General features: G+C 44.0%; 1 protein-coding gene across 9 annotated transcripts in view; it reads left to right on the forward strand.

Moving 5' to 3' along the window:
• CACNA2D3 (calcium voltage-gated channel auxiliary subunit alpha2delta 3) overlaps positions 1 to 26461 on the forward strand; it is a 960286-nt gene that overhangs the window by 213802 nt on the left and 720023 nt on the right. The window contains exon 1 of one of the 9 annotated variants that reach the window (XM_032411512.1): positions 2160 to 2232. The exons of the other annotated variants lie outside the window; for them this stretch is intronic. The gene's annotated coding sequence lies outside the window, so the exon portion shown is untranslated. Of the gene's footprint in view, positions 1 to 2159; positions 2233 to 26461 lie in introns of those variants that run through there. 9 annotated transcript variants of the gene reach the window in all.

Below are 26461 nucleotides of genomic sequence, written 5' to 3' on the forward strand. Positions count from 1 at the left end.
GATTGTTTAGGATGGAATAAGGTGACAAATGCAGGATTCTTCGTGGAAGCATCATTACTGCCATCTGCCACTGTTTATTTAGAATCTGCAGACCGTGGCATTGTAGTGAGTGCAAACGAGTGGAAAATTCAAACATCAACCTATTTTGGTCAGAAAGGGCTCTCGGAGCCTTCCCCTCCACACTGATTCCATCCCATCTAGCTCTTAGAGCAATTTCAGAAATGGAGTAGCTTTATTGCCTCCCTAAGCAATGTTTGCCTTGCATCTGCTCGGGCCCTTGGAATCTGTATCTTCTCTTGAATCTAAATAAATATCGTTCCTTTGGAACATGAGTGTGGCACTGATAAGGAGCAGAAATACTATTAGGTGTCCTGGCTCCAAGGGGCTAGTTAGATAACTATCAAAATGATATTGTCATAAAATGATTCCACTGATAAAGCAGAACAATAGTGTGAAATTTGAGGATCCGCTGGGTTATAGCGAGGCCCTGGTGTTTTACTGTTCCAGTTCTCCTGTTGAACTCTGCTTGATTCCCGTATTTATGTACTATCTATTAGCAGCTTTTGAAATATTTTATTCATGCAGTAATCTCTCTAGGAATCCTCCTTAATTGGGACCTCAAGATACATGTATGTAAAGTGCCTGGATCCCAGTGGTACCAATTTCTGTTTTTGCAGAGCTGCCTTTTTAGTACAATAATCTCGTTTTAAAAAAAAAATTCCCTTTATACAGTTTTGCTAAAGGACAAGCAGATCCTTACAGGAAAAACCTCTGCTTTCTCAGAGGATGGTCTGGTGATGCGATTGTCAGAAAATTAGCATGAGATTGAGTTTGAGTTCCTTGTACTGGATTTCACACCAAATATTATGTGAGAATACCTTCATTACACTGTGGGTCTACATGAATTTACTAGTAGATAACATGACCTACCTGTTACGGAAATGTCTGTCTCATGGGATCAGGGATGAACAGGGAGCGGTCTCATCTCTGGGGTCCGGGGCGGCAGGCTGGAGTCTTGGCTCTCTCCTGTCCAGTAAGATTTATTTTTACTTTGTCTTTGTTTTAGAAGTCTTTTAGGGGCCCCTGGAAAGGCTTCCCTGGCCAGTAACTTTGTAACTAGGACTTGGCTGCAATTCTTTAAAAGTAGACTTTTGTTTTTGTTTTTGTCTTCCGGAGTTTCTGCACATTCCCTGCCAGTGCTTCTGTTGTCTCGCTCCTCTCTCTGGTGTCCTCGTGCAGGCTGCCCACCCTGGGCTGCAGATCTTAATTTCTCTGCCCTCTGTTCCGTTGTCACCCAGGACCAGGTGTTTGCCATCTGTGCCCCATTGTCTGTCTGTGGTCACCCAGCTCGTTTGTGCCAGGGATCCGAGTGACCCTTCCCGTGCCTCTCCTATTCCAGCGTGCGCTGTTGACAGAGGGTTCCGTGAGAGGGTGGAGAGGTCTTGGGGTGGCCAGAGGAGCAGGGCCAGCAGGAAGAGTTGGCCTCAAGAAAACCCAGTGGATCGCAGCTGCCAGACATCATGGTTCTTACCTGCCTTCACTTCCTGGCCTCAGCAACCTGTCCGTGCTCTCTGAGATTTCACTGGCCATCCTAGAGTCACACAACTTCTGCCTTTTCTGTGACCCTAGGGTTTTGGCTGGTCTTTTAAGGTCAGGATTTGATTTAACGTTCTTACGGAATCATTCTTTGCCCTTCTTTTTAACACATGGCTCTGAAATTAGACCTTTAATAGAATAGTGAAGGTTCAAAACTGCCCTGAGTTTGACCAGCTGTTTCAGGCAGTGTTGCCCAGAGCCTCTTCGTGTTGGTGTGACGTATTTCAAAATACTAGAACAACGGTGTGGCTTTAAGGTGTTTCTTTGTTTAGCACAAGGAGCTTTACGGTGTTAATTCTTTTTCGAATAAGAGGTTGTGGGTGGGTCTCTTTATTCCTGTTACACATGTTTGATTGGGAGGTATTTTCACATTCGTGTATGCGTGCGTGTGTTTTGGAGGAGTCCACGGTAGCGAGATCGGGATGATTTCAGTTTCTAATCCAGGAATCTCCATAAAATCATGCAGGGATCTTGTTTAAGATGCAGTTCCTCGTGTTTCCTCACAGCGAGTCACTGGGCTGGGGCTGGGCTCTGAAATACGGATTTTTTTTCCATTTTCCTAGACGATGTTGATGCAGTTGGAGACCACTTGAGAAGCACTTCTCTGAGGAGGGATGCTCTCCCATCAAATGACAGGTTTGGGTTTGTCAGGGATGTGTCCGATCTCTCAAGGGTCATTTTCCATTTCCAGATAGGAGATGAATTAAGTGGTGGTTCTTCATCTCACAATTGGCCTCCTCCCTACCCTTCCATTTCCCCTTTGTGGGGCTGGATTAGGGGCCAGTTGAAACCTTTAGCTTGGAATAAACCACTGTTGCTTTGGGGAACAATACAGTGTATTCACTCTGTAAGAGTGCAATGACGTATCCATCAAATGCAACCTTCTCGTAGCTTGCAGGTGGTTATGTGTGTATGCCTGTGAGTGTTAATGGGGGAAGACAAGGTTTGGGCAGATGACTGAACTTCCCTGAGCTTCAGTTCCCCTGCATGAAAATGGAGGTAATAATAGTACCTAATGCACAGGGTTGTTGTATGGATTACATGCTAAATGTTAAGAATACAGACTAGCTTGTAATAAGTGCTATATCAGTGTTAGTTGCTATTAATATTATTGTCGTTACTATTGTTACAAACTTACTTGAATTGAAGTAAAACTCTTCCATATCAGAAATTCATAGAAATCAACCAGAAAGATATGGGAGAACCCTATACACAGTGGCTTGCATGCTCTAAGTGAGTCGGTGGATTTCTAGGATGAACACAGCCCTTATCTGCAATGTGGAGGTTTTATCAACCTATCTACCGTGCAGAGCATTAATAGGACATTTTCCTGTCCTCCAGCCCCAGCTTAAAGGTGCTGCCAATTGCAGATAAAAGCACTGGAGTAATCTCAGTTGACTATTGTCTGCCTCCTTAATCTTGCCATCAGGGAAATTAATACTTGGTTGCTGAGGGAAGACAAACATCTGCAACTTTTTCCTGGTGGAATGGCTGTTTGGTTTCTATTGCACACATTTTTCTCTCAGGTTAAAAACTGTCTAAACCTGATTTCCCCCTTTTAAGATGGAATCATGTTTGACTTAAGGGTAATGTTTATAGTGCTAAGGAGAGTTAAGAGTCATTCTGGTGTTAAAACCTTCTAAGCCTTTAAATAAATATATTGTTATCTTGAAACTTTCCAAACTGAACTCAGAATTCACTCAGGTGTCTTGTAGAGCTTTGATAAATAAGAGGAAGACAGCTAATGATCCTGTCCATTCCTAATAATGTTGCGGCCACTCTTGCAGTGTACAAACAATGAAACAAAATGCAGGGTGATGATGCGCACTGGCGGACGTCCCCGTGAGTATTCGTCGACTTGCTACTGGAAATAGTGTCCCAGTTACAGAAGATTTGTTTCGGAAGAGTTCGGTGTTTGATTGTCATCTCGCTTCCTAATTGGCCTTCAGGCTCCTTTTCCTTTTTCAGTTCCTCTTGCACGAGGATTCTGGGTTACCTTTTGTATAACAGTGTTCCCATCAGCTGGCCCCCCTGCTGCCTCTAAGGAAGTATAATTCTTGGAGCAGCTCTGTATGGCAGGTCCTTCTCCGTGTGCTTCCCAGCCTACATGGGCTGGCTCTACCCCAACTCTGTTGTGCTGTAGACAACAATGGGCAACCCCTGGGTTGCCTCCCTGGCCTTTGCTGATGTTTATGCTGCCCGAAAACTCCGCCACCTCCCCAGCCAGGTACTCTTGTACTTTGGGAATCCCTCAAGTCATCTTGAATGTCTTTCAGTAAGCCTTTTCTAAGTACTCTACCCTCAGAATTAATCATTTCCTCCCCCTTTATCAGCGTGTAAATGGATGTTTGGAAGCACAGAGAGGTTAAGTGTCAGAGCTGGGTGGGCAGTGAAATACTTAATGAAAAAAATGAAAATGCAAAAGCATAGTTGGAAAGAGAATGTTAATGTCAAATGAAGGGACAAAAAGTAAAGCTTTGTGAGGACTAATCATTGGACTGCACTCTGAAAGAAGGTTGTATATGCTAAGTCCTGGAAAGGGGAAGCCTCTAAACGTGAGGTGGCCACACCTTTCCTGTTGGGTCTGTGATCCTGTCCGGAGGGAGGTGTGCATTCTGTGCTGTGTGGGGAAGTGCTGTGCCGGGTCTTGCTAGGACTGGAAAAGGAAGTCCTCAAGATGGAACAGCTACCGTCTCTGCAACTGAGCTACCCACTTGGCAACAATGAGGAGTGTGGCAGCTTCGGGGGTCTTCCTATTCCATGTAGGGCTGCCCTGGGTATGGCAGAGCCTGATTATAAATCAAAAGGCATTTGAGTGAGAGAAAAAGGACGGAGGTTTATTAGGCTTATGTGCTACTGTGTGTCACCCCAAGTTTATGTGGCTTCCCAGATACTCCAGATTTTCCCATGTGAGCTAGGAAACGATGAAGGGTACATGCATGAAAATTTCACATTAATGATATTGTGTTACTCTGTGACCAATGCCATCCACATCGAAATGCAGAATTACCTTCTGTCGGGGACCTCTGTAAGAGCAGCATCCATAAAGTATGCTGTTTTCTTTCTCACCCAGAAACTCTGTAAAAAGAAATAATGATCTTCTCTGATTAACAGGACATGATAAAATTATTGAAGGTAGTTTTCCACATTATTTGTTCTGCTTTTTCGGTCAATGCTGGCTCTTTATACATCTGCGTCTGGCCCTTCCTTCATCCACTTGGACTGACTTTCAGGCTACAGTAAGCAGGGTCTAGTTATGAGCACTGAAGCAGAAATGCAGATTCAATGAGTAATTATTAAGAACTTTGCAGAATATTAGCTGTTTCAGTTGCTGCAGGGACTAGTGATGGAATAGTCCATTAGACATTTCTGTTCCCAGCAACTCCTGAGAATTGATCCCAATCTGAGGCAGCCAACCGCTTTGATCAATATCGTAATTACTCTTATTGATGGATTGTTTTACAATGGGAGCCATCAAGGTAGTCCGTCAGCTCAGGAGGCACCAGAACTGTCCCCTGCAAGCCGTAATGTACCGCAAATACTTGATTCAAATCAACTTACTATTGAGGCCAGGATGACAAGCGTGAAATTAATTGTTTCACTTCATGTAAGACCTGCATTCTTCTTTTGAGAGAGTAATTGGTTGCTGCATGGAGCACGAGAGCTGGGGGAGCCTTGCCTCTCTGTAATGTTTATGGACTCGGTTTTTTTACCCCACCAGCTATTTTTTTCCCTGACTCTTTGAGGTGTCAGCGGTATTGTACAAAGTGCTGTTGCTGCCGTGGTTGTTTTTTAGTGGCTCTTGTCATGTCACAGAGAATGGTTTCCTTCTAGAAAGGTTGATTACTGCTGGAGTAAATTTCTGAAAAGCTTGTTTATAAAAAGAGGGGATTTGTTGGCCGACACAAAGGCAAGGAGACCTCAAAGCGTTTCAGTGAAGGTATAAAAATAATCAGGCAAATGGCTGTGGGTCTGGTGTTCTGTCATGGTTGCAGTGGGTGAATTCAAGAGGTGTGCTCATTTTGCTGAGAATATTCTGAATACGGTTGTCATCAGAGGCCTATAGCTGGTAAAGGGGCATTGCAGATGGCAAGCCAAGGACAACTGAGGAAATTGGAGAGTGGGGATAATTCCAGCAGTGGCTGGTCATTCCATCCTCATCAACCAATTGATTTATGTTGGAGACATTCAAGATCTCAATACAACTTGAGAGAATTGTTGTAAAATATTTTTATAAGAAAATCAAGTATGCATGGGGCACCTGGGTGGTTCAGTCAGTTAAGCATCCAACTCTTGGTTTCAGTTCAGGTCATGATCTCAGGGTCCTGGGATTGAGCCCCATGTCAGGCTCTGTGCTTGGGGTTGGACCTGCTTAAGTTTCTCTCTCTCCCTCTCTCTCTGCCCCTCTCTGTGCCCCCCCCCAACTCTCTCTTAAAAAAAAAAAAAGAAAGAAAGAAAGAGAAAAAGAAAATCAAGTATGCAAGTTCACAGTTGGTGCCAGGAAGGGTTAAAGGGCTGTAGAAATAGAGGGGCATCAAAATAACCTTCATGGTCTCAAGGGCTTTTTGAAACCCTGGTTAGCTGAATATCCTACTGAAGATGAGGATTGCTTAGCTTCTAGGGATAAGTCAGAAGCTATTCTTCTGGGCATGGCAATGCTTTTTAATTTAAAAGTTGTTCATTATAGTATTTCCAAGTTGGGTACTATAGGGACTGATGGCAGAAGAAGGGATTCTGTGACAACTAATCCTATAGCCAACCAGTAAATATTGAGTGCTGGCGATGTGTGAGCACTATTTAGGCACTCTAGCTACCCTAGTACATGAGACCCTGGACCCCCAAAGCTTACATTCCTGTGGGACACAATAACTGAACACTCAGCTCTGTCAGGTGATGGCAGATAGCATCTGGGATGGCAACTGATGGAAGGTGGCGACTCTGCCAGATGTTGGAGAACAAAAGCCAAGAAAGAGTAAGTAACGTAGGTTTGACTCCAGTCCAGTTCATGAGCTTGAAGCCACCTTCACCATTAAACTCGGTTTGTCGTTGACACGTTCTAGTGACAGAGCTTTTCTTTTACACCTTGGAAGGAGGAGGTTTTATACTACAGCGGTCAGGGCAGGGGAAAGAGCCAATATAAAATACCCAATTGAGAATTTTGGGGATGGCTCTAGAGGTAAGTGATTCTATTTCTGTTCAGTCATGTAAGTGAAAGTATTGATTGAACACTTTTACAACACCTGAAGGGACCAGGAGTGATTAATAATAAATAACCTAAGGAAAGCAGAACTCAGAGAATTATAAAGCTCCAGATGATGCTGGCTCAGGAGGAGGATTCCACATTACTCAGTTGCATGTGGTTAGATGGCAGCACGTAACATCTCTGCCGGAGTGGACTGAGGTGGCTGAAGTATTAACCTGGTCATCATGCTTTCCTATTTCCCAGTGTTGGGTGTCTTTGGGGATCATCTCCTTCTTCCTGTTGATGCTGGAGCCCTTATAAGCTCCAGCCACAAGGTGGAAAGAATGCTCAGGCTTGGCTCACTAAGGTCCTAGATCCCCCTGGACACAGGAGGTGCCTCAGAAGAAGGCTTGTGCCTTACCCTAGGCCAATCAGAGCTGACCTTGGACTTCTTTCCAGGAGCCAATGAGAAAGACATTCTTTCCACTAGGGTGGTTAAGCTGATGGAATGAGTCTGGCATGGTGACATGAACCTAACAGACCACTTAGGAAGTGGTTATGTGGAAGCAAGCGAGGCGGAGCTGAGAGCCCGAATGGAGGGAGAAACAGACACAGCAGATGTAGATATAATCCACACTCGTTGAGTTCTTGATTCTTCAGGTTGCCTTGCTTAAACCAATATGCATATTTAATAGGAAAAAAAAACCCTCCAAAAACAAACAAAAAATGGAAATATGCCTCCACTTAATTAAGTTGCATTGGTGGGATTTTATTTCTATTGTGTGGAGAGCCACGCAGAAGTGTTTCTCCTGTGCGGTGGGATTGAAGGACCTTCTCCAGGAGGGAAGGACAGAGCCGACACCTGGCCGCTGGTTCCCCTGACTCGCAGGCCTCACCCCTGGAGGCACTCACCATGATCGCAAGAGTCCTCCTAAGTAACTTTTATGATGACGGCATCATAAATACATATCGTAAAGGCTTTCTACGAAGGACACATCTACAATTAGAAGTCCATTTAGTTAAAACCGAAGTCTGCCAATACATTTATGTAGCTGCAAAACAGGGGCTTCTGAAAAGAGACAAAATTTGCAGCTGCTTACGCCAAGCGCTGGGTTCTAGCTGCTCAGCTTTTGCGGTACTAAGGGATTTTTCAGTGGTGTTTATGGACCAGCTGTTCTGCTGAGATTCAGTAATATATGTGCAGAAGAGTCTTGAATAAATATGTTTCCTCCTTCTCCTCCTTGGGAATCCAGGATCTTTAGCCCTCACTTCTTCTAAGAAGCGAACCCAGTAAATGTTTGGCGTTTGTGAATGATGTCAGCTGTTTACTTAGTGACTTGAGCCATTCCTTGTGTGGAGCCAGCACATGACAAATTTGTGTGTTTTCTAGTGGAAGCTGCATTTATTGTATCCACGCTGAACTGTCACTCCCTGGAACTGCTCATATTGCCTTTTTTTTCCCCTCTGGGGAGCAGACCTGTAGAATCGAGTGCCTCAAATTCCCACCTTGGCTAACAAAGACACCAGAATGTATCTCCTAACCTGCTGGTTCCCCCATCCATTCTCCCAGTGTTCAACAAGGCTTTGGCCTTCTTTTTCCTCTCTTAACCATGCCAAACTCTTTTTTGCTCAGGACTTTGACTCTCATGTTCCCTCTGTCTTGAACACCCTTCCCTCACTTTTCTTTGCATACCTGGCTTATCACTCAGGTCTCAGCTCATACGTCATCTCTGTAGAGGACCCTGCATTGGACCGGGTGATCTAATGACCTTTGCCCAGTAATTAACTTTGTGTTGTCGAACCCTGCCTCCTTTTCTCCTTAATAGCTTTCTCTGAGACCTGAACTCAGTTCCTGCTTGTTCCGTCTTTCTTCCCACTAGAATATAAGCATCATGAGAGTGAGGGCATAGTCTGTCCTATTTCCTGTTGTATTTTTGGCACCTATGTCCTGGCACATAGTAGATGCTCAGTTATGTTTCCAGAAAGAATAAATGGCTGAGTAGTTTACTCATTCCTCTGAGCAGTGAGCTCGTTCAAGTAAGTTAAGCAATTTATTTTCGCATCTCTCTCCATTGTCTCTGATCTAGAGAGGGCGGTGGAATGGGGTGTTCAGGTTTGAGATTCCACATTAAGCTGGATGCTATAATGATCTCATTTAATCCTTAAAAGAACCTTAGGAACCAACAGTACTGAAGCCCATCTTCTCTCCATATTTGGGGTGGAGTCTGGTTTCATTTTTTGGCACCTAGAGTTCTTTCCTGGCACTTCTACCATGTGGATTAACTGAATTTGTGATTATATGTGTTCTATCTTCTTTCCTTGCTGGACCCTTAAATGTTGTCCTAAGACTGCTATGTCCACTATTCAACCCTCTGATCCTTGCTGAGGGCTTGGCACAGAGTGGGCATTCCAGGCCTTGGGGCTAATGATGAGGGTGGAGGGAGATTCCTGGCTGAACTCTTTACTTTGCCTGGTTTGGACACAGGATTTTTGTGACCACAGAACTCCTTCTGAACAAATTTGTGATTCCTCATGATTAGAAGAACATTAAAAAAATTCCTTGTTCATCTGTTCTGCAGAGGTTGAAGGAAATATAAAATCTTTCTCACCAGCCCAGGCAGGCCAAATTCAGAAAGGTCCATGGTCTTGTGTGTTTAGTGATACCAGATCTTAGAGTCTACCCCCAGTTATTGTAGGTTTACAGAGGGGGAGTGTTTGGAAGGTCCTGCCCTCCCCTCGGAATTGCACAGCTGCTTCCATGGTGCTTTAATATGACCCACCCCAATCAGCCAGTTAAGGTGGGGGCCTCGCTGCAGCTCCACAGGGTTGTGTTTTTTTGGTGGGGGGAGGGATGACCTCAGTGTAGGAGGAGAGGGGGTTGGAGTGGGGGGGTCAGGAGTTTCGATTTTTTGCTGCTAGTCTCTAAGGAGTTTTTCTATATTTCACTGTAGCGTGTTCCCAGAACCTGTGACAGCCTGTATGCTTGCTGGACCGACATAAATCTATAGCAACGATGGGCAGATTTTGCTGACACGTTTGCTTCGGCCGGCAAGACTTGGTAGACCATGTCTGCATAGCATATCACAACCTCCCGGCTGTGTGGGACCCACAAAAGCTCTTTGTTGTGCCTCCAAGGTCATGACATGAGATTGGGCAGGGGAGGGGGTGGTGGGGGTAGAACATAATAAAAAGAGCACCATTTTGGCAGGGAGAGTTCCCCACGTATCTGTGATGTAAACATGCCTGTTAAACCCCTGACAGACCAGAAGTCTTTTCTCATCGTTTGAAATTTAAATAATTAAATGGACGTAGACTTTCAAAACAGATACTGATAAATGAAAGACCTTATCCAGTTGCTTAAAGGATTTTGGAATTTTTCTCTTAAATGCATCCATTAGGTCTACAGATGCATGCTGAGCACCCACTGTGTGTTGAGTGCTGTGATCAGTGCTGGGGTCACAAGTGTAATGACAAGGCAAATGGGTTTCTTGCCAGACAGAACCTTCCCTCTGGCCAAGAAGAAGCCATTACTGAAGTATTTACAGTTCCCTCCTCCAGCAACCACATGGAGAGCTCCCTCCTGGTGCTGCCAGAGGGGACGAGTTTTTTTTTTTTTTTGCTTCATTTTTGTGTTTATTTTTGGTGTACATTTTACATGTTTGTTTTCAAATTTTTAATGGTAACTTAAGAAAATAATTCAGGAATCCACTTGCTTTAGCATTAGAATATTACAAATAAAACTTAAGCTCCTTTAGACTTCCCACACCCCAGGTAAGTACTACGACAGACTTGGCTTGGCAGAGAATTTTTGTTATATTTTCACACGTGTGCGCGCGTGTCTACTCCCCTCGAAAGCTACTACCGTTGTTCGAACACAGATGCAACACATGATGTGTACATATATGTGAAGTTTGCTTCTTTTATTCTGTAGTACATTTTTACATTAGTTTATGTTGATTACTGGAAATATAGTTCATTAATTTTAATTACTGAGAGTTGGGCTTATTTACATTCCTCCTTGGAAGCTTGTGTGTTGGTGACTGTTTACTGACCCACAAGAGTGCAAGTAATAGAAATAGTTGGCACGTATTGAGTGCTTAATGTTTGCCAGACTGTTCTAAGTCTCTTCCATGGATTATCTCATTTAATCATGAGAACACCTCAGTGGGCTAAGTGTTGTTTTTACAGGAGAGGGAGTTTGAAGCCAGAAAAGATAAAGTAATTTGCACACAGCTAAAAAGGGATGCTAAGATTAGCAGCCAGGTAGTGCAACACCAGAGCCTGAGATTTCTCGGTTCTCTGGAGCACCCGTGGTTTCCGGGGATTTTGCTGCTAAATGCAACCGATGAAGCGATGTGTGGTAGGATGGTAGAGGACTCACTGAGGACTCACTCAAACCAGTGATTGGTTTGCACATTTGTTAGTTCATTGATTCAGCAAACACCTGTTGAGCACCTTTGGCTTGCCGGGTTCTTTGTGAGGCCCCTGTAGAGAGACAGTGCAGGGACAACACACAGCCCTGCCTCACAAAGCTCCCAGAGATCTAAGATAATGTTGAGACCACCTATATAAAGGCAGGCATGATGGCTGTCTCTGGTAGAGTGGAAATCTTATCCCCTCTGGGGTTATATAATCTGGGTGCTGTGTTTTGTTTTGTTTCGTTTCGTTTCATTTTCTTGCATCTTAGATGGCATTTGTTAAACTGCATTATGAATGTGGGTCTGTTGATGGATTTGGAAGGAGACTAGCCTTTCTGTAGTGACGCTGTTGCCTTCCATGTTCCGCAGCAACGCGTCCTGGATGCTGGTGTTTTATCCCCACTTGCTGCCCAGCCACAATATGACAGATTTGCTATTCATTCATCCAGCTCAATCATAGTTAACATAATGGGCTCTGGTGCCCACCCAGATGCGGTGGATGGTGTCCTCAGTTGATTACAAAGATTGTAGCCCAGGCATTTCAGGAAACCGCTCTTACTTCCTGTCCTCGTATCACTTCTGGGGGTTGAATTTTCTGCTCTTGTGTTGAAAAATGAAGTAAGGGAAAGGTTCTCTTATATTTAATGTGTCTTGTATAATGATGAAAGATAATCACAGTGCCTAGGATTTTTTCTTTGAAATCAGAACAATTAAGGGTAGAAGGAAATATAAGCCACTTGGCTTTGAACTCTGAGATATATTAATTGTCCCGAAGGCTCAGATAAAGGAGGCGTGCTCATCTTTTTCTCTTCATTTGGATCTACAATAATCTTTCAGTTTAAGAGTGGAAAAGGTTTAAAGTCCTCACTCTTTTCCTTTTCTTGAATTTTTTTTTTTATAAAAATGAAGTGGAAGGGCAGCCCATAGGTGATGTTGACCAGACTTTTTATCTAGCATTTTAGTTTATAATGTGCTCGATGTGCTAGTGGATTTATACCAGGTTCCATAAGAGGTACATGACTCTTATGTATCTGGTCATATTTATTTACTTATTTATTTGGGCATACTTAGCTACATTAAGTTATGGTCTTCTACTTTTTAGTCTATTGAACCAAAAACTATAAAGTTTTCTTTCATCACTTAAAGATCACATTTTTTTAGAGAGACATCCTCCTCCTCAGTGACATCTTTCTTATTTTAGAGAAGAAAGCATAGTTTTTATCTTGGGTTAGAACCCGCTTGTACTTTGAGGAGGTTCAAATTTCAGACTGACCTGAAGCCTTTTGAGGGTCAAATTTAGTTTGCTCTTAGCAAAAAAGACAGCTTCCTAGCTCAAAGAGGGGGGAAATTTTAAAGACTTACAAGATACTCAAATGCCTTCTTAGGTATCAGATAGCTCTCAGAGAAAGCATTTGATGCAGGGAGGATGTAGGAATTAGAAAAAATATGGGCCAATTTTTCTTTACATACAGTCATATTTAAAAGCAGTGGAAAAAGTTCTCAGGTCTTCGAGTTTTTAAAAAATCAGTGACTTAAATCAGTGACTCTTGGAAAATTTTGGTTGTTGCCAAACCCAGAAAATGGTCTGGTTTGACCTGAGCCTCGTAGAAGTGAAAAGTCCTGTAGCTGTCTCTATGATGTATGAAACGAACCCAAGAGATGTTGGAACATGAGGTTGCGGTGATACTTTTTAGAGCTGGAATTGGATCACCAGGCAGCTACTGTCCGTTATAGATGTACTCATGTCTTTCTGGCTATTATGCCAGATAACCAAAAGGCAAAATGAGGTCAAGAGAGGTGAGATGGGGCATCAAGGAGTCCTCTAAACTTTCCTCAGAGTGCCAGTTTCCTCAATTCACTTGTTTTGGATTTGGGAGTTTAATGTTGCCTGAAGTTACTCTGCCTTCTGGCTAAAGGAGGTGGATAATGGCTGTGGAGAACAGAGGCCCTGTTGTTGCTGGGGGGAGTGACGTTGGCAGGGTCAGTCCATGCCCTTTGGGTTCCAATTTGGGAAGGGCACCATTGACAGCAGGGCAAGGTGATGACACCCAGCCGGACCTGGCCTCCTGCTCACCCTCCATTACCATGGGTCTATGACTGGCTTACCTCACTGTCATTTCAGTGGCCCTTGGCAGCAAATGACCCTATGAGCAGAAACTTGGACACATTTAGATGGTTTACGAGAGCAGGCAGGGCAGGCCCTTGTACGAAGAGCATGGAGAGAGTCCAGGGGCTTCTTTTTTTAGCAATATTGCTTACTCCTTTACACACGTCATCTTAACTTTGCCCTGAGCATGGACCACAGATGGCTTACGTTTCAGTAGTTTGTATTTACCTTAATGTGAAGTGGGGGGAACATCAGTAGCACAACCATGACGTAAGTGTCATTTGGGCTTGAGGATGAGGCTAAAATAGGCAGTAAGAAGAAAATACGAATTTACTGGAAAACAAATATTGCAGGTGGTGTTCAGACGAGATCATTGTGATGGTACAACTCTAATCGTTTGCAAACAGTATCTCGCATACTGACTCATACTCAATTGTGTATTTTTACCTTGTGTAGCAAGGGTCTTGTAAAGTGATATTTTCAGTGAGGAATATGTACTTAGCCTCCTTAAATAGCCTTCCATAAGTGCTCTTTAATGACAATGACTTGTTGGAGTTGCAAAGGAGGCTCCGACAAAATGGAACCTCCTGTCCTGGGTTTCTCAGTCCATAAGTACATGGTTTTAGGGACTTGCTAAGTGTCCATTGGAGGTGCGAGGTGGACTCATCCCCCAGTCATGGGGAGGGGCACTTGTCAAGTTTCAGAAACGTGGTTAGCATGCAGTACTCAATGCTTGATTTTTTAAAAACCGAATTAAGGGCCTCCTTTGTGTATTTTCAACTTTTTTTGAGGAACCTCCATACTGTTTTCCAGAGTATCAGAAAGTATTTAGTCACCATTTCTCAGGAGTCAAAAGTTGGATGTGAGTCTGAGCTCATTTGATGCTTTTTATACTGAAAGCTAATGTTGAGGGCAAAGAATACCTAATCCCCGAGTGTTTTAAGCTTTTTCATAAGCCTTAGAAAGCATATCCTAAATGAAATATAGAAGATGAGTACCTATAATATTTTGGTGTCTATGGGGCAGAGTATTCTAAATGATTTTTCCAGAGCCCACTGCTCTCGAGTTATTTTTTCCAACCTAAACACGTATGACTTTTAGGGGTTTGCAAATTCATTCATATATCGATTTTTGGGCTTAAACTAATGGCACAAAAAGGTTTCAGCTTGGGAGCAAGGGATGTTTTAGGGGTGTTTTTTATATTTAAAATATAAATCTCCTTGGTTGCTCCAAGTTAGAAATGATAGAATGAAAGAAGGAAAAGGAAAGAAGTTAATGGTCTGAAACGTAGGATTGGTATGTTTTTATATTCAGAATCGGAACAGTGCACTGGCTTTGGCATTTGGGAAATATTAATGTTCAGAGTTGTGGCATGGGAATTTGGGAAAGAGGTTTGAAGAAAAAGTTCATATGACAAATTTTTAATAGGAAGGAAGTTGCTGCTCATGTATAAGAAATACTGCTCTTCTGTTCTGCGTGGGCCAGCCTTCATGGAGTGGCCATTCACGGCATCATTACATCTCTGCTGATACCATGGCCAATGGATGCCATTACTGAGCTGTGACCACCTGCTTGTCACTAAATGGAGACACGGGTGCCTGATCTCATTTTGCCCTCACCATGGCCCTATGAATTAGGGACAATTACTGTCACCCTTTGGGAGATGAGAAAACTGAGGTTTGGAGAGGGGAAAAAGAACTTGTCCAAGGTCTCTGAGCTTGGCAAAGCTGGGACTTGAAGCCGGGCCTGTCTTTGTATTCTGACAACTATGGAATAGGATAAAGGAAGCAGAGTATTTGGGAATGGTAACCTTGGAAGCAGTGGTTCTGGAACCATTTATTTTTTGTATGAATCTGATTGGTGAAAGACGCTTAGAACGATGTCAGATACTTTGGAAAGTGCCTGGCACAAGTGGAAAGACCTCAGTATATGGCATCTATTGTGTTGTCATTGTTTGCTACTAATAATATTAGTATTGATCAAATATCAGCCCTCGAGAACAGACACATAAAAGCTTTTCTTGGCTTGATATACCAGAAGCGGAAGCAGCTAGTCTGAGTTTGAGGTTGAGCAAGGTCATATGCGGATACCGTTTAATTCAGGCCTCGTGATCTTAAGCTTGAAAGTGTTCTTGAAATTGCCTTATTCTCCCTACATTAAGCATCCTCCTCACATGTACTGCAGATTTAATTGTTAAAGCAGCCTTTAGCAAACTTATGTGCTGAATTTGCAAATATGAATGCGAAAAAGAGTTTCTTCTCTCTCTCTCTCTTTTTTTTTTTTTTTGGTTTTGTGTAGCCTCCCCTTTGGAGATTATTTAGGATTGATTATTGTCGTGATCGTACAAATCTTGCTTTCTTTACATAGAAAGTCTAGAAATACTGTATGTTGGGTGTTCCAGGACTTAATTGACCTGGTCCAGCCATTACCTCAACACTTCTCTTGAGCTTACCACATGGGTTGTTTTCACCATTACCACTACTCTACACGATGTTGACAGTCCTCATTTCTCAAACGTGGCTTTGCCAGCCATCCACAGGAGGCCCATTTCAGCTGCCAACTCTATTAGCTTTCTTTTCTTGCTTAACTATTTACCAGAAACCAAGAGGCTTAAAACATCTCCCATTTATGATCTCACAGTTCTGCAGGCCAGCACTCCAGGCAAGCTATGGGAGGCCCACGTTCATCGTATCATAGGCTGAAATCAAGGTGCCTCCTAAGTTAGGTCGTGATCTGGAGGCTCTGGGGAAGAATGCTCTTCCATGCTCATTAAGGTTGTTGGCTGGACACAGTACCTTGCAGCCATAATGCTGAGGTCTCTACTTCTTGGCTGGCTCTGAGTTGAGGACATTTCTCAGCTCCCGAAGGCACCCTCAATACTTCTCCTGTGGTCCCTCCATCTTCACAGACAACAGTAGTGTCCAAAGGCCTTGTCAAGTTTCAGGTCTCTCTAGCTTTGCCACCAGTCAGAGGAAGTTGTCTCCTTTTAAGAGATCATTTAGTTTTATGTATGGTTTTACTATAAAACCAGGAACAGTGGGCTACCAAGAGACACTGGAGGAGAGCATTTACATTTTTTAGAACTAATTACTTCTAAGCCACAGCTGGTGGTAATGGAACTACAATAAATGGGATGAAAGAGATGGGAGTTCAAGTCTTGGTTCTGGGACCATGAGTCTGGAGAGCTTTGGGCATATTTTCTGGGACTTGATTTCACCATCTGTAAAATGAGAGAGCTGGGTTCTTAGGGTCAGATATTTTTTTTTTCTTCTTTTTCCTTTTTTCCCCTCTGCTCTCATTCTGCCTTCCCCTGGCAGATCTCATTAATCAACCATCTTACTCAACTTCCCTGCTGAGCTTGGACGCTGTCCTAGAATCCTTTTGACGTGGCCCTCCAGGGAGTCACAGCAATCTACTGGAGTTGGCACTGCAGATGAAACCTGTGTGTCATCCTAGCACTTGGAGGTCCCGTTTCATCTGAAATGCGGTGATTCTCTGAAAAGGGAAATTATCAACTCCCTTGGCCAAATTGCAGACAGCCAGAGAAGAGCCAGTTGGCCTTGGCTTGGCTTGTCATACAGACATCTGGGGAGTGGGTTCGGTTTTCAAGCCACAAATTGAGGTGTGCAGAAAAAGTCACTTTCCTTCTAATTGAACTTCATTTCTAGTTTGAGCCCCTATTCTGACTAGTTGTGGCAATGAAATCCCAGTCAATTCACCATACTCCCTTTGGCTCTCCTTGGGTTCGTTCCAAGTTCCATGGACCCATGTAGATCCCAGGCATGGAGGTGGAGGGGCTGCTGGTACTTTGCTGTCACCTGCTTGTGGAGACATCCTTGCTCCCAGTTGTCTTTGATTTTGTTCAGGAGAGACCAGGCTAACAGATTAACCCCCCAAACTCAGTAATACATAAGTTATTTTCTTATTCAGACCAAGTCCTTTATGCCTTGGGCGATTATCCAGGGCATCTTTCATCCATATGGTGATCAAGGAATTAGCTGTATCTCTCTTGTTTCAGCATGCAGCCTCGAGTCCCTCAGGCAGACAGCTGGAAGGTCATTGGGTGGCTCTTAACTATGTTGGTCTGAATGTGACCCATGCCTTCCCATATCCATTGGCTAGAGCTGGACACTTGGCCTTACCCATCCCCAGGGGACTGGAATATGTATGCGTGGGGGTGACACGTAGATATCAAGCAAGCATTGCTGTAGTGTACCACAGTTGTCGATTAATTTGGAGTTGCTTCTGCATTTTCTCATCCTGCTTGCAAGTTTTGAGGAGGTTGCCAGCTCTCTGTGCTATGCTCAAGCTGCTCTTCAGCCCACCTGCACCATACATGTATGTCTTTTGCCCACTTTCTTGACAATAGGGATGCTTAGTACTTTATGCCAAGCTGATTTTGAGGCCCATCACATTCCTTGGGAGTTTGGGTATGCTGGAAAAATCAGCCAGATGCTGGTGATTTTGATACTAGTACATTTTGATAGAGACCCACCTTAGAAGCAGCCTTCTTCATACCAGAGATCTGTAGTTATTCCAGCCTTTGTTTTGAGGGGCTCCATGACTGGTACACCTGCCATTCTAGGCACCAAGACCTCTGTAGAGGCTGTGTTGAAGATAGTCACTGAGATTAAGAAGATTTCTGCTGTTTCTTGAAGAATTATGTATGGCTTAACCTCAAAGCCCCTAGAAACTACTGAGCCAGAATAGTAAACATCTTGTTCTGTTAAAAAAAAAAGTGCTGGTGTGGGATCACTGTGGGACCCTGCTAGCTTTCTACACTGCTGTGAGAACAGAAAGTGTGGGTGTTTCCAGGTCCCCTAAAACTATCTGGGGCTTCTTTTCTTCCTGTCCTCTATGTCTGACTCCGCCAATGTGGGGTGGTGAGGACTCAGGGCTCCTTCCCACAAACCATTCCTAGAGACACTCCTTGGTTTCTCCTGAGAACTCACCAACATTTCCAGCCTGCGAAGACTGGCTGTCCCTATGGGCACTGGTGAGTGGGGGTGAGCAGGGTGAGTGGGCAGAAGTGGCTCCAGCTGTCTCTGACCCCATTCTTCCCAAGCTTAATTTATCCCCAAGCTCTACGTTAGAGAAAGTTCAAAGCCAAGCCTTACACTCTGTTGTTCTGGGTCCTGGTGTGGGCTGTGAGGAGAAGCAGTCTCTCCTCCTGCAGAGAGACTCTGCTTCATCATATTCTTACTCCGTCTTGCTTGCTGTAAACATGTCACTTGAGAAGGGAAAGCAGATTTTTGTGGTTCCCCATGCCCAACACAAGGATATCTTCTGGTGAGGAGACTTGCTATGGAATTTGTGAAGGTCTCAGCTTTGTTCTTTCCTCTCATCCAGCTGTGCTTATTGCTGGAAAGAGGGTTTGGATTTGTCTCATTACTCTTGGCTGCTGGGTCCTTCTTCCTTTCTCAACTGTTCATAAGTTGAAAGAGATTTTTGTCTCCACTTCTCTCTCTGTTTTCCTCTCTCTTTCTCTGTGTATCTCCATTTCTTTGTCTCTCTCTCTCTGTCTGTCTGTCTCTCTCCCACACACATGCCCCCCCACCCCACCCTGATCCCATTCTAACTTCCCTGATTTATTTCCCACTGCTTTCTTTAACCTGTCAATCATCTGGATAAATTAAATCACTTTCTGTGCCTGCTTCATTCCTCTTTGTGTTATTCAGTCTGTTGGAAACGACCTTCTCTATGAGAAGTTCTTACGACATCTTTTTTTTTTTTTTTTAAAGATTTTATTTATTTATTTGAGAGAGAGAACAAGTGGGGGCAAGGGGGAGAGGAAGAGCAAGAGGGAGAAGCAGGTTCCCGCTGAGCAGGGAGCCCGATGCAGGACTCAATCTCAGGACCCTGGGATCATGACCCGAGCCGAAGGCAGATGCTCAACTGACTGAGCCACCCAGACGCCCAGTTCTTATGACATCTAAGTGTAAATCTTTCCCCATTTTTTTTTTTAAAAATCGTCTTATACGAAGCAGTATTATGAAGTGTAGAAAATCTGGAAATTACACAAATATATATTTCTGTATTTATAGAATTATTTCTATCTATATAGAAACATTTAGGAAATACAGAGAAGTATGAGGTAGAAGCAAAAGCCCATAACTTTATCATCTAGTTATAAGGATTTTGATTTCTCTTTTCTTTTCCTTAGCTTTCTTTCTTTCTTTCTTTTTAACTTTCTGATAAATTTGTCTGAGGGATACCCTTGATTTTGAAGTCCACCTCAGGTGCAGGTCTTTTCAGATTCCTTTGTGTACAGTCACTCCCAGCTAAGACGGATGGCATCTTCCTCAGCATCACTAGAAAGTTGGTGTCCCCGCTCATCACTGTGTGCATGGGGATGACACGTAGATATCAAGCAAGCATTGCTGTAGCATTGTATAGCAGATGACCCTAAAATATAGTAGCTTAAAACAACAAGAAAAATTGTTATCCCACAGTCTCTGTGAGTCAGGAGTCAGAGCAGAGCCTGAGTCCTCTGGATCTCTTACAGGTTACGATCAAATTATCAGTTGGCTGTAGTCTGCTCTGAAGGCTTGACTGGGGGAGAGTCTGCTTCCAAGCTCACTTGCATGATTGTTGGACTGAAGGCCTCAGTTCCTTGCCAGATGTTGGTTGGAGGCTTCCCTCATGTGTTTGCCCTGTAAGCCTCTCTGTAGAGCAGCTCACAACATGGTGGCTGGCTTTCATCAGATAGAGCACGTGAGAGAGCAAGAGAGGCAAGCAAGAGAGGATCCAGAGTCTTTTTATAATCTAATTCTGGAAGTGGCATCACATTACTTTTGTCATACCTTGTTCATTAGAAAGAAGTCACCAGGTCTAGCCGCATTCCTAGGAAAGGGACTCTACAAAGGCACCAATACCAGGAAGCAGGATTGGGGGGCCACCCTGGAAGCTGCCCGCTGCAGACAGACTTATTTATGAGCCGCTGTCTCTCCCACATTGGACTCTGTGGCATCTTGGGCAGAGCCCTGCCTGATCATGTTCAAATCTCTTCCCTCCCCAGATTAGTCAGATAATGCATCTTGCAGGTGAGGCAGGCACTCGGAATCCTGACCGTTTGGACTCAGAACATATGCCTTTTTCTTAGTGGCCTCTGCCCCATCCTACCTCTGCCTTGCTGGGAAATGCTCAGGCTTTCAGGTCTCAGCTCATGTACCCCTCTCCCAGGTAGGCCATTCTAACTTCTTTCATGCCATTGATCACTTGGACAGTCTGACACTTACTCTTTCTTAGAAAAATACATTTCAAGTTCATAAAATAAAATGAATAGAATTATAAGAGAGTCCAATTATAATGAAATATAGTTATTAAAATATAATCTCCTGGATATATGATATAGTAATTTATGTGCTTATTTATGAACATCTTAAATAGCAAGATCCAGTAGCAGGTTTAATTTCAACATAGTGATGATAGTAAATGCAGTTTTGATATACCAGCGACAACTGAAATGTGGTAGGAAAGTATCTGATTTCTATTGGTGACGAAGTCTCAGGTTCTTCTAATATGACTTTTATTTTTTTATATTCAAAATTCAAGGGAATGGTAAATTTCAGTGAGACATAATTAAAAATCAAGATAAGATTCTTTTTTGAACATCCTGAACCCGATTAAGAACTCCCACCCAAAGGAATGGGTCAGCTGCCTCTGTGTACCCCTCACCCTCTTTTCTTCCCACGTGCACCCTGCCTACCACTCCCAGATTAAGGGGTCCTTGCTTGATCTCTTGCTGCAGAGTGGAATGGCCAGTGGGTTTCCCAATAGAAACATGAGGCTGATGCAAGAGAAGAGGAAGAGCAGTTTGATAAGAAAATGAAATGGGACACAGTGAATAAGGGAGTCCTTCCTGATTGTGGAGCAGGGAGTTTGGTGTTCTGCGGCCTGGAAAGCAGAGAACAGAGCCAGAGTGGACTGGAACAGAGCCGCAGGGCTTGTGTGTGAGAGGGCGTGAGGGGGTGGAAGGCGACGTGGAAGGCATTGCCCAGGTATTTCTGTCAGATTGAGGTAAAGATTCAAATTGTGTGTTTTCTGGCTGCCCGACTATTGTGTCTGCAAGCTCATCTCGAGGCTAGAGCTAGACCGTGAGGGGGCATGCTTGGATTGGATTTGCTCACTCACGACCCTGTACTGTGATTATTTATGGAGACCAGGGTTGACGTACCATGTCCCGAGAGCCAAATCTGGCCTGCTGCCTGTTTCTGTACAACTCCAGTTTTCAAATTTGGGGCACGGTTCTTTCCCAGATGCTATATTGCTTGGGTGCTGCTCCATGGCTTGGAGGTGGGGCTTGAAGACAGAGACCCCCTGGGAAACTTTCCTGCACTTGCCCTGCCCTTCTGATTATGTCCCAGCACAAAGCCACCTTGCAGGACTGTGCCACTGCCATTTACAAAAACTTCTGCACTTTTCTTACCTCTTTAAAACATGCTGGTATTGACAGCTCAGCCACAGAGCCGACAGAATCAAATTAGCATTCTTTAATGTACATGGATTCTGTGAAGATAACTAATTCACTGCTATAAATGGACTTGTTTCCTCCTTCCCCAAAGCTTTGCCCCTCCCCTGGGAGGCTCTGGCGATGAAGAGATTGGCTGTGTCACTTTGATGACTCATTTAATTTCCAGCTACATGAGTGGAATGCACAAGTCCAAGGCAAGGGTGAGGTGTGTATTCTGACTTAGGAATTGAAACATCCCAAGTGATTTCAGTGGCACCTCTCAGCCCTGGCTGTAGGCAGGTGGTCCTGACTTTCTCTGCGTGTGCCCGAGGGTGGACCAAACAGGATAGCCCTGCGATTATGCATCACCAAGTAGAGCTAAGTAATTTCCCCGGGGACAGTGGATTTATTAAATATTGGAATCCTGACAAGCTCTGTTGCTCTCTATCTCTCTGGTGATGTGCCCTGCCCATAGATGACCTTGACTATGTTGAGACTACACTTAGCTTGCACCTTGCAAGTGGGGCTTTCATAGAAAGGCCTTGTCCTGCATGTGGCAAGAGGAGATTTGCTTTTCTAGAACTTTTCTTCTCCATCTTGCTGTCTTTGCTACTGGAGAGCTCTATGTAGCGTAAGCAACACTACACCCACAGGCGTGAGCAGGACTCTGGCTTAGTCCTAATAATTGAAACTCTTTTGATCTATAGAGTCTTGTGCAGGGAACTATCTCTGCTTTCAAACTGAGGACTGAGGACCCCGGCTTGGGGACTTCTGTTTTATGTAGCTGTCTCAACTACTCGATGGAGTAGGAGACGTGATTAGGGTATGACCCCAAGCCCATTTGTTTAGTGTTCTGTTTTGGTGCAGCCTGAAACAGAGGTTCCCGAAATTACATTTTATACCGAGCTTTCAGTAGTAGAGGCAATCCGAGGTTAGCTCTACCTGTAGAGCATTTCAACAGTGATTTCTTTAATATAAAAAGTAGGAGGGCGCCTGGGTGGCTCAGTCGGTTAAGCGACTGCCTTCGGCTCAGGTCATGATCCTGGAGTCCCTGGATCGAGTCCCGCATCGGGCTCCCTGCTCGGCGGGGAGCCTGCTCCTCCCTCTGACCCTCCCCCCTCTCATGTGCTCTCTCTCTCTCTCATTCTCTCTGTCTCAAATAAATAAATAAAATCTTTAAAAAAAAAAAAATAGGAATATGTGAAACTAGCAAAGGTGACTCGTTTGTTCCTTTAATACGTACCCGTTGCACACCTTGCCTCTTGGAACTCAGGCGTGGTGCTGGTGTGCAGTGGGGAGAAACACACAGATAACTCTTGTCTGTGAAAGTGCTGAGCTAGTGGAGGGGACATAAGTAAATGGGTAAATACGAAGCATGAGGTGCTTTGAAGCCCATAAGCAACTGTACTAAGAGAGCAAAGAGGGAGGTAGTCAGGCAGGCCTCTGAGAGGAGGTGACATGGAAGGCGAGACCTGATTGAAGTCCCGGTCTGGGCCTTGCTTGCCTCAAAGCCTCTCACTGACAGTGTCCCCCAGGCTCAGCGAGAACACCCCTCCCAGCCTGCTTTCTCTCGTGTGCCCCTCAGTCTCTTACCTGTTTGGTTTGCCTTTGCATTGCTGAGCCCTCTGCATGATCCCCTCATTCCATCCTCTTTCTTACCCAAGCACTGCTCATCCTTTGGGTGTCAGTGTAGGCATCCTTCCTCTGGACAGCCCTTCGTGACTCTCGAGTCTGGAATGGGTGCCACTCCCGGAAATTGTCTGCACATCCCGAGCTTCCCTTATCGTGGTGTTGAGCACACTGCTGTCTTGCTTTCCTCCTTTATGAGGCTGTGAACTCCCAGAGGGCACGGACCATGGCTGTCTTGTCCATTCCTCCATCTCTGGCCTCCACCCTGGTGGCCAACACACTCAGACTTGTGTGAATGGGTGCTGGAGGAGGCTGTGGCTCCTGAAGATCTTGGAGTTGAGAGGAGGAAGGAGCACCCAGGGGATGGTGGGAATTGGGACAGCACGTGCCGATAATTTACCAATCTCAATCAGGTATGAGAAGAGCAATGTAGAATAAAACAGCGTCAAGGTCAGTGCCCCCTGTCCCTGGCTTTGAGCTAGTGGGAATGTTTTATGATTTCTGAAATAAGAAGGCATCACTATTTTTGTGTAGATTCTTCATATATTTTGTGACTCTTAATCTCCTCCATTGTGCATCCAAGTAGCCAAAAAGCACATGGCTACTTAACTGTGTTAGAGAGACCAGTTGGCTGATAAGGAGGCTGATCGGGAGTTCTGGTAAATCTACTCCTGTTCCTCCCTGTGTCATGATGGACCATAGGGGGAGGGAATGGCCAGGCTCTGAGGAGGGGAGGTGGACCCCGGGCCCCAGACCCTAGACCCCAGAGCTCACTCACACATGGCAGCTCTGTAATGAGGTGATTCTTCACTCCTTAAACTACTGAGCATGCAGATGTGTGCTCCTGACAGTTATGTGGAGCCTCACACACCTCAGAGAACCCACGGAGCGTCCAGTTGGTGTGGTTATGTGTTATTGGTGTCTTCTCTTCTCTGCAGATTCTTACTGGGAATAGATGAATTTGTTGTATAGAATTAAAGCCTTAAATGAGGAGCTTAAGCCCTGTGTTAGTGCAGCATATCAGGAGGTGAGGCAGGTCTGAATCAATAGAATTTACTGGCAGTTAGGAATAGATATTTGCCTCTGAAGGATGTGCCGTCCCAGTAGGTCTATGTGACCATTTGACAGGGGGCTTCTACCATGTTGTCTGGACCCAGCATTGCTCACCAAATTGCACAGGGTGGAGGCCTACTTCCACGTGTTAAAGAAAACCATCCATGGGGCGCCTGGGTGGTACAGTTGGTTAAGCGTCCAACTCTTGGTTTCGGCTCAGGTCATGATCTCAGGGTTGTGAGAGTGAGTCCTGCGTCATGCTCCATGCTCAGCGCGGTGTCGGATTAAGACTCTCTCTCCCTTTCCCTCTGCCCCTCCTCCCTCAAATAAATAAATAAATCTTAAAAAAAGAAAAAAAGAAAACCATTCATTGCTCTCAGTGTCTCTCTCTCAGCATTTATAATATTAAAGAGAAAGGGCTTATTCCATATGTGGTCTCAGCAAATCGAAGTATGACTGACAAAAGCAATGGTAACAACACATGTATTTTTTGACATAGAAAGCTTTTCATCACATAATACATAAAAATACATCATAAAGTGGCATATATAGTACAATTCCAGTCTTAAAATATATGTTCAACACAGAAAAAATTGAAGGACCCACCAAAATATTAGTTTTTATTTTTTTGGTGGTGGGTGGGGGGACGGTTGGTGGAATTATCATCAGATTTCCTATTTTGATTATCTGTAATTTTTTTCAACAAACATTTATGAAGTTTTTAACAAACAAACAAAGATATGGAGAATTAGACATTGGACCTGAGTAAATATAAGCTCTTTATGCTGCCTTATAAGACTAGGTCGACATGCTAATAGCCCTTGTGGATCGTAGTCATCAATTAAGTAATAGACCATGCTGTATGAAGGACAGATGTGTCAGTGTAGAGACAAAGGGGTGCTGCGTGCATGGTTCTGGGGCATGCGCACCCTCACGGTCATATGCGCTTGTGGAGCTGAGGAATGGGAGCTTAGGGGTCTTTATGCCAATATCATGTGCATTTCTAGACCTCTAATGGGATCTCGGAAAAGAAGTGACTGTGCTGAGGGACATACTATCCTTCCAATTCTTAAGTCACCAATCTGTGTGCTGGACTCTGAGGATGCAGTCAGTGGTCATTTATACCTTCATGAGCTACAGTGTAATGAATGAAAATGCACTAAACAAATACATATGTAAACATATCAGAAACCGTAAGGTTGCAAGGTGAGAGAATAAGAGCTATCTCTTTCCCTGGGAATCAGCCCACTAAGATGAGCACAGACTTTCAGTTTTGGCTTCTTTGCAATTGAATGCAGTCATTATTAGCTGAATCACAAACCATATCATGGTGCTTAGCATTGTTTGTGCTTGTAGATTAAAGTCTGTTATCAAATAGGGAGCCATGGATGCGAAAAATAGGTCTTTATTTCTGAAGGCAAATTTACCTTGCAGTGAAGCAGTTGTGTGCTGAAGGATGTGGCTTTACGTGACACTCAAGTAATTTTTACCTTAAAAAAAGAAAGGGATTGATTTACGCTGTGAGCAAGCAGGACTTAGAAACGTGATTATAATTATAGGATGCAAATTGCAGAATTCAGTGAGAAGAAATCTTGTCCAATGAGAATTAATAGGAAAGGCGGAGTCAGGTAGTGGAAAAGGTGCCAATCCAGCTGTCCCAGGTTCTGGGTGTTCATCAGGGCAGGAATACCAGCTGTCGACTGCTCTGGAGTAAATCCTTCCCATGTCCAGGGTTGGAATTCTTCCTCTGATGAGTTTAGAGGTAGACTTTAACCCACAATGCAAGGTGGTGTTTATGGTCCCAGAATATAATGTGAAGGTTGGGTTTCTAAGTAATTGTATTATATGTTAATAAAAAAATAAGTAATTGTATCTAAAATACTGAACATGAGAATAAGATTCTTCCTGGGTGTCTTGAGTTTAGATACTTATTAACTGTAAGAGCAGGTGAAGTGTTTTTAGGAAGTGTTCATGGCAAGGGAAAGAAATTGCTTTAGCGGCTTACTGTACGCACCTGGCTTTCA

The sequence above is a fragment of the Phoca vitulina genome, unplaced genomic scaffold (genome assembly GCF_004348235.1).
Source record: "Phoca vitulina isolate PV1807 unplaced genomic scaffold, GSC_HSeal_1.0 scaffold13, whole genome shotgun sequence".
In the NCBI taxonomy this organism is placed as follows: Eukaryota; Metazoa; Chordata; class Mammalia; order Carnivora; family Phocidae; genus Phoca; species Phoca vitulina.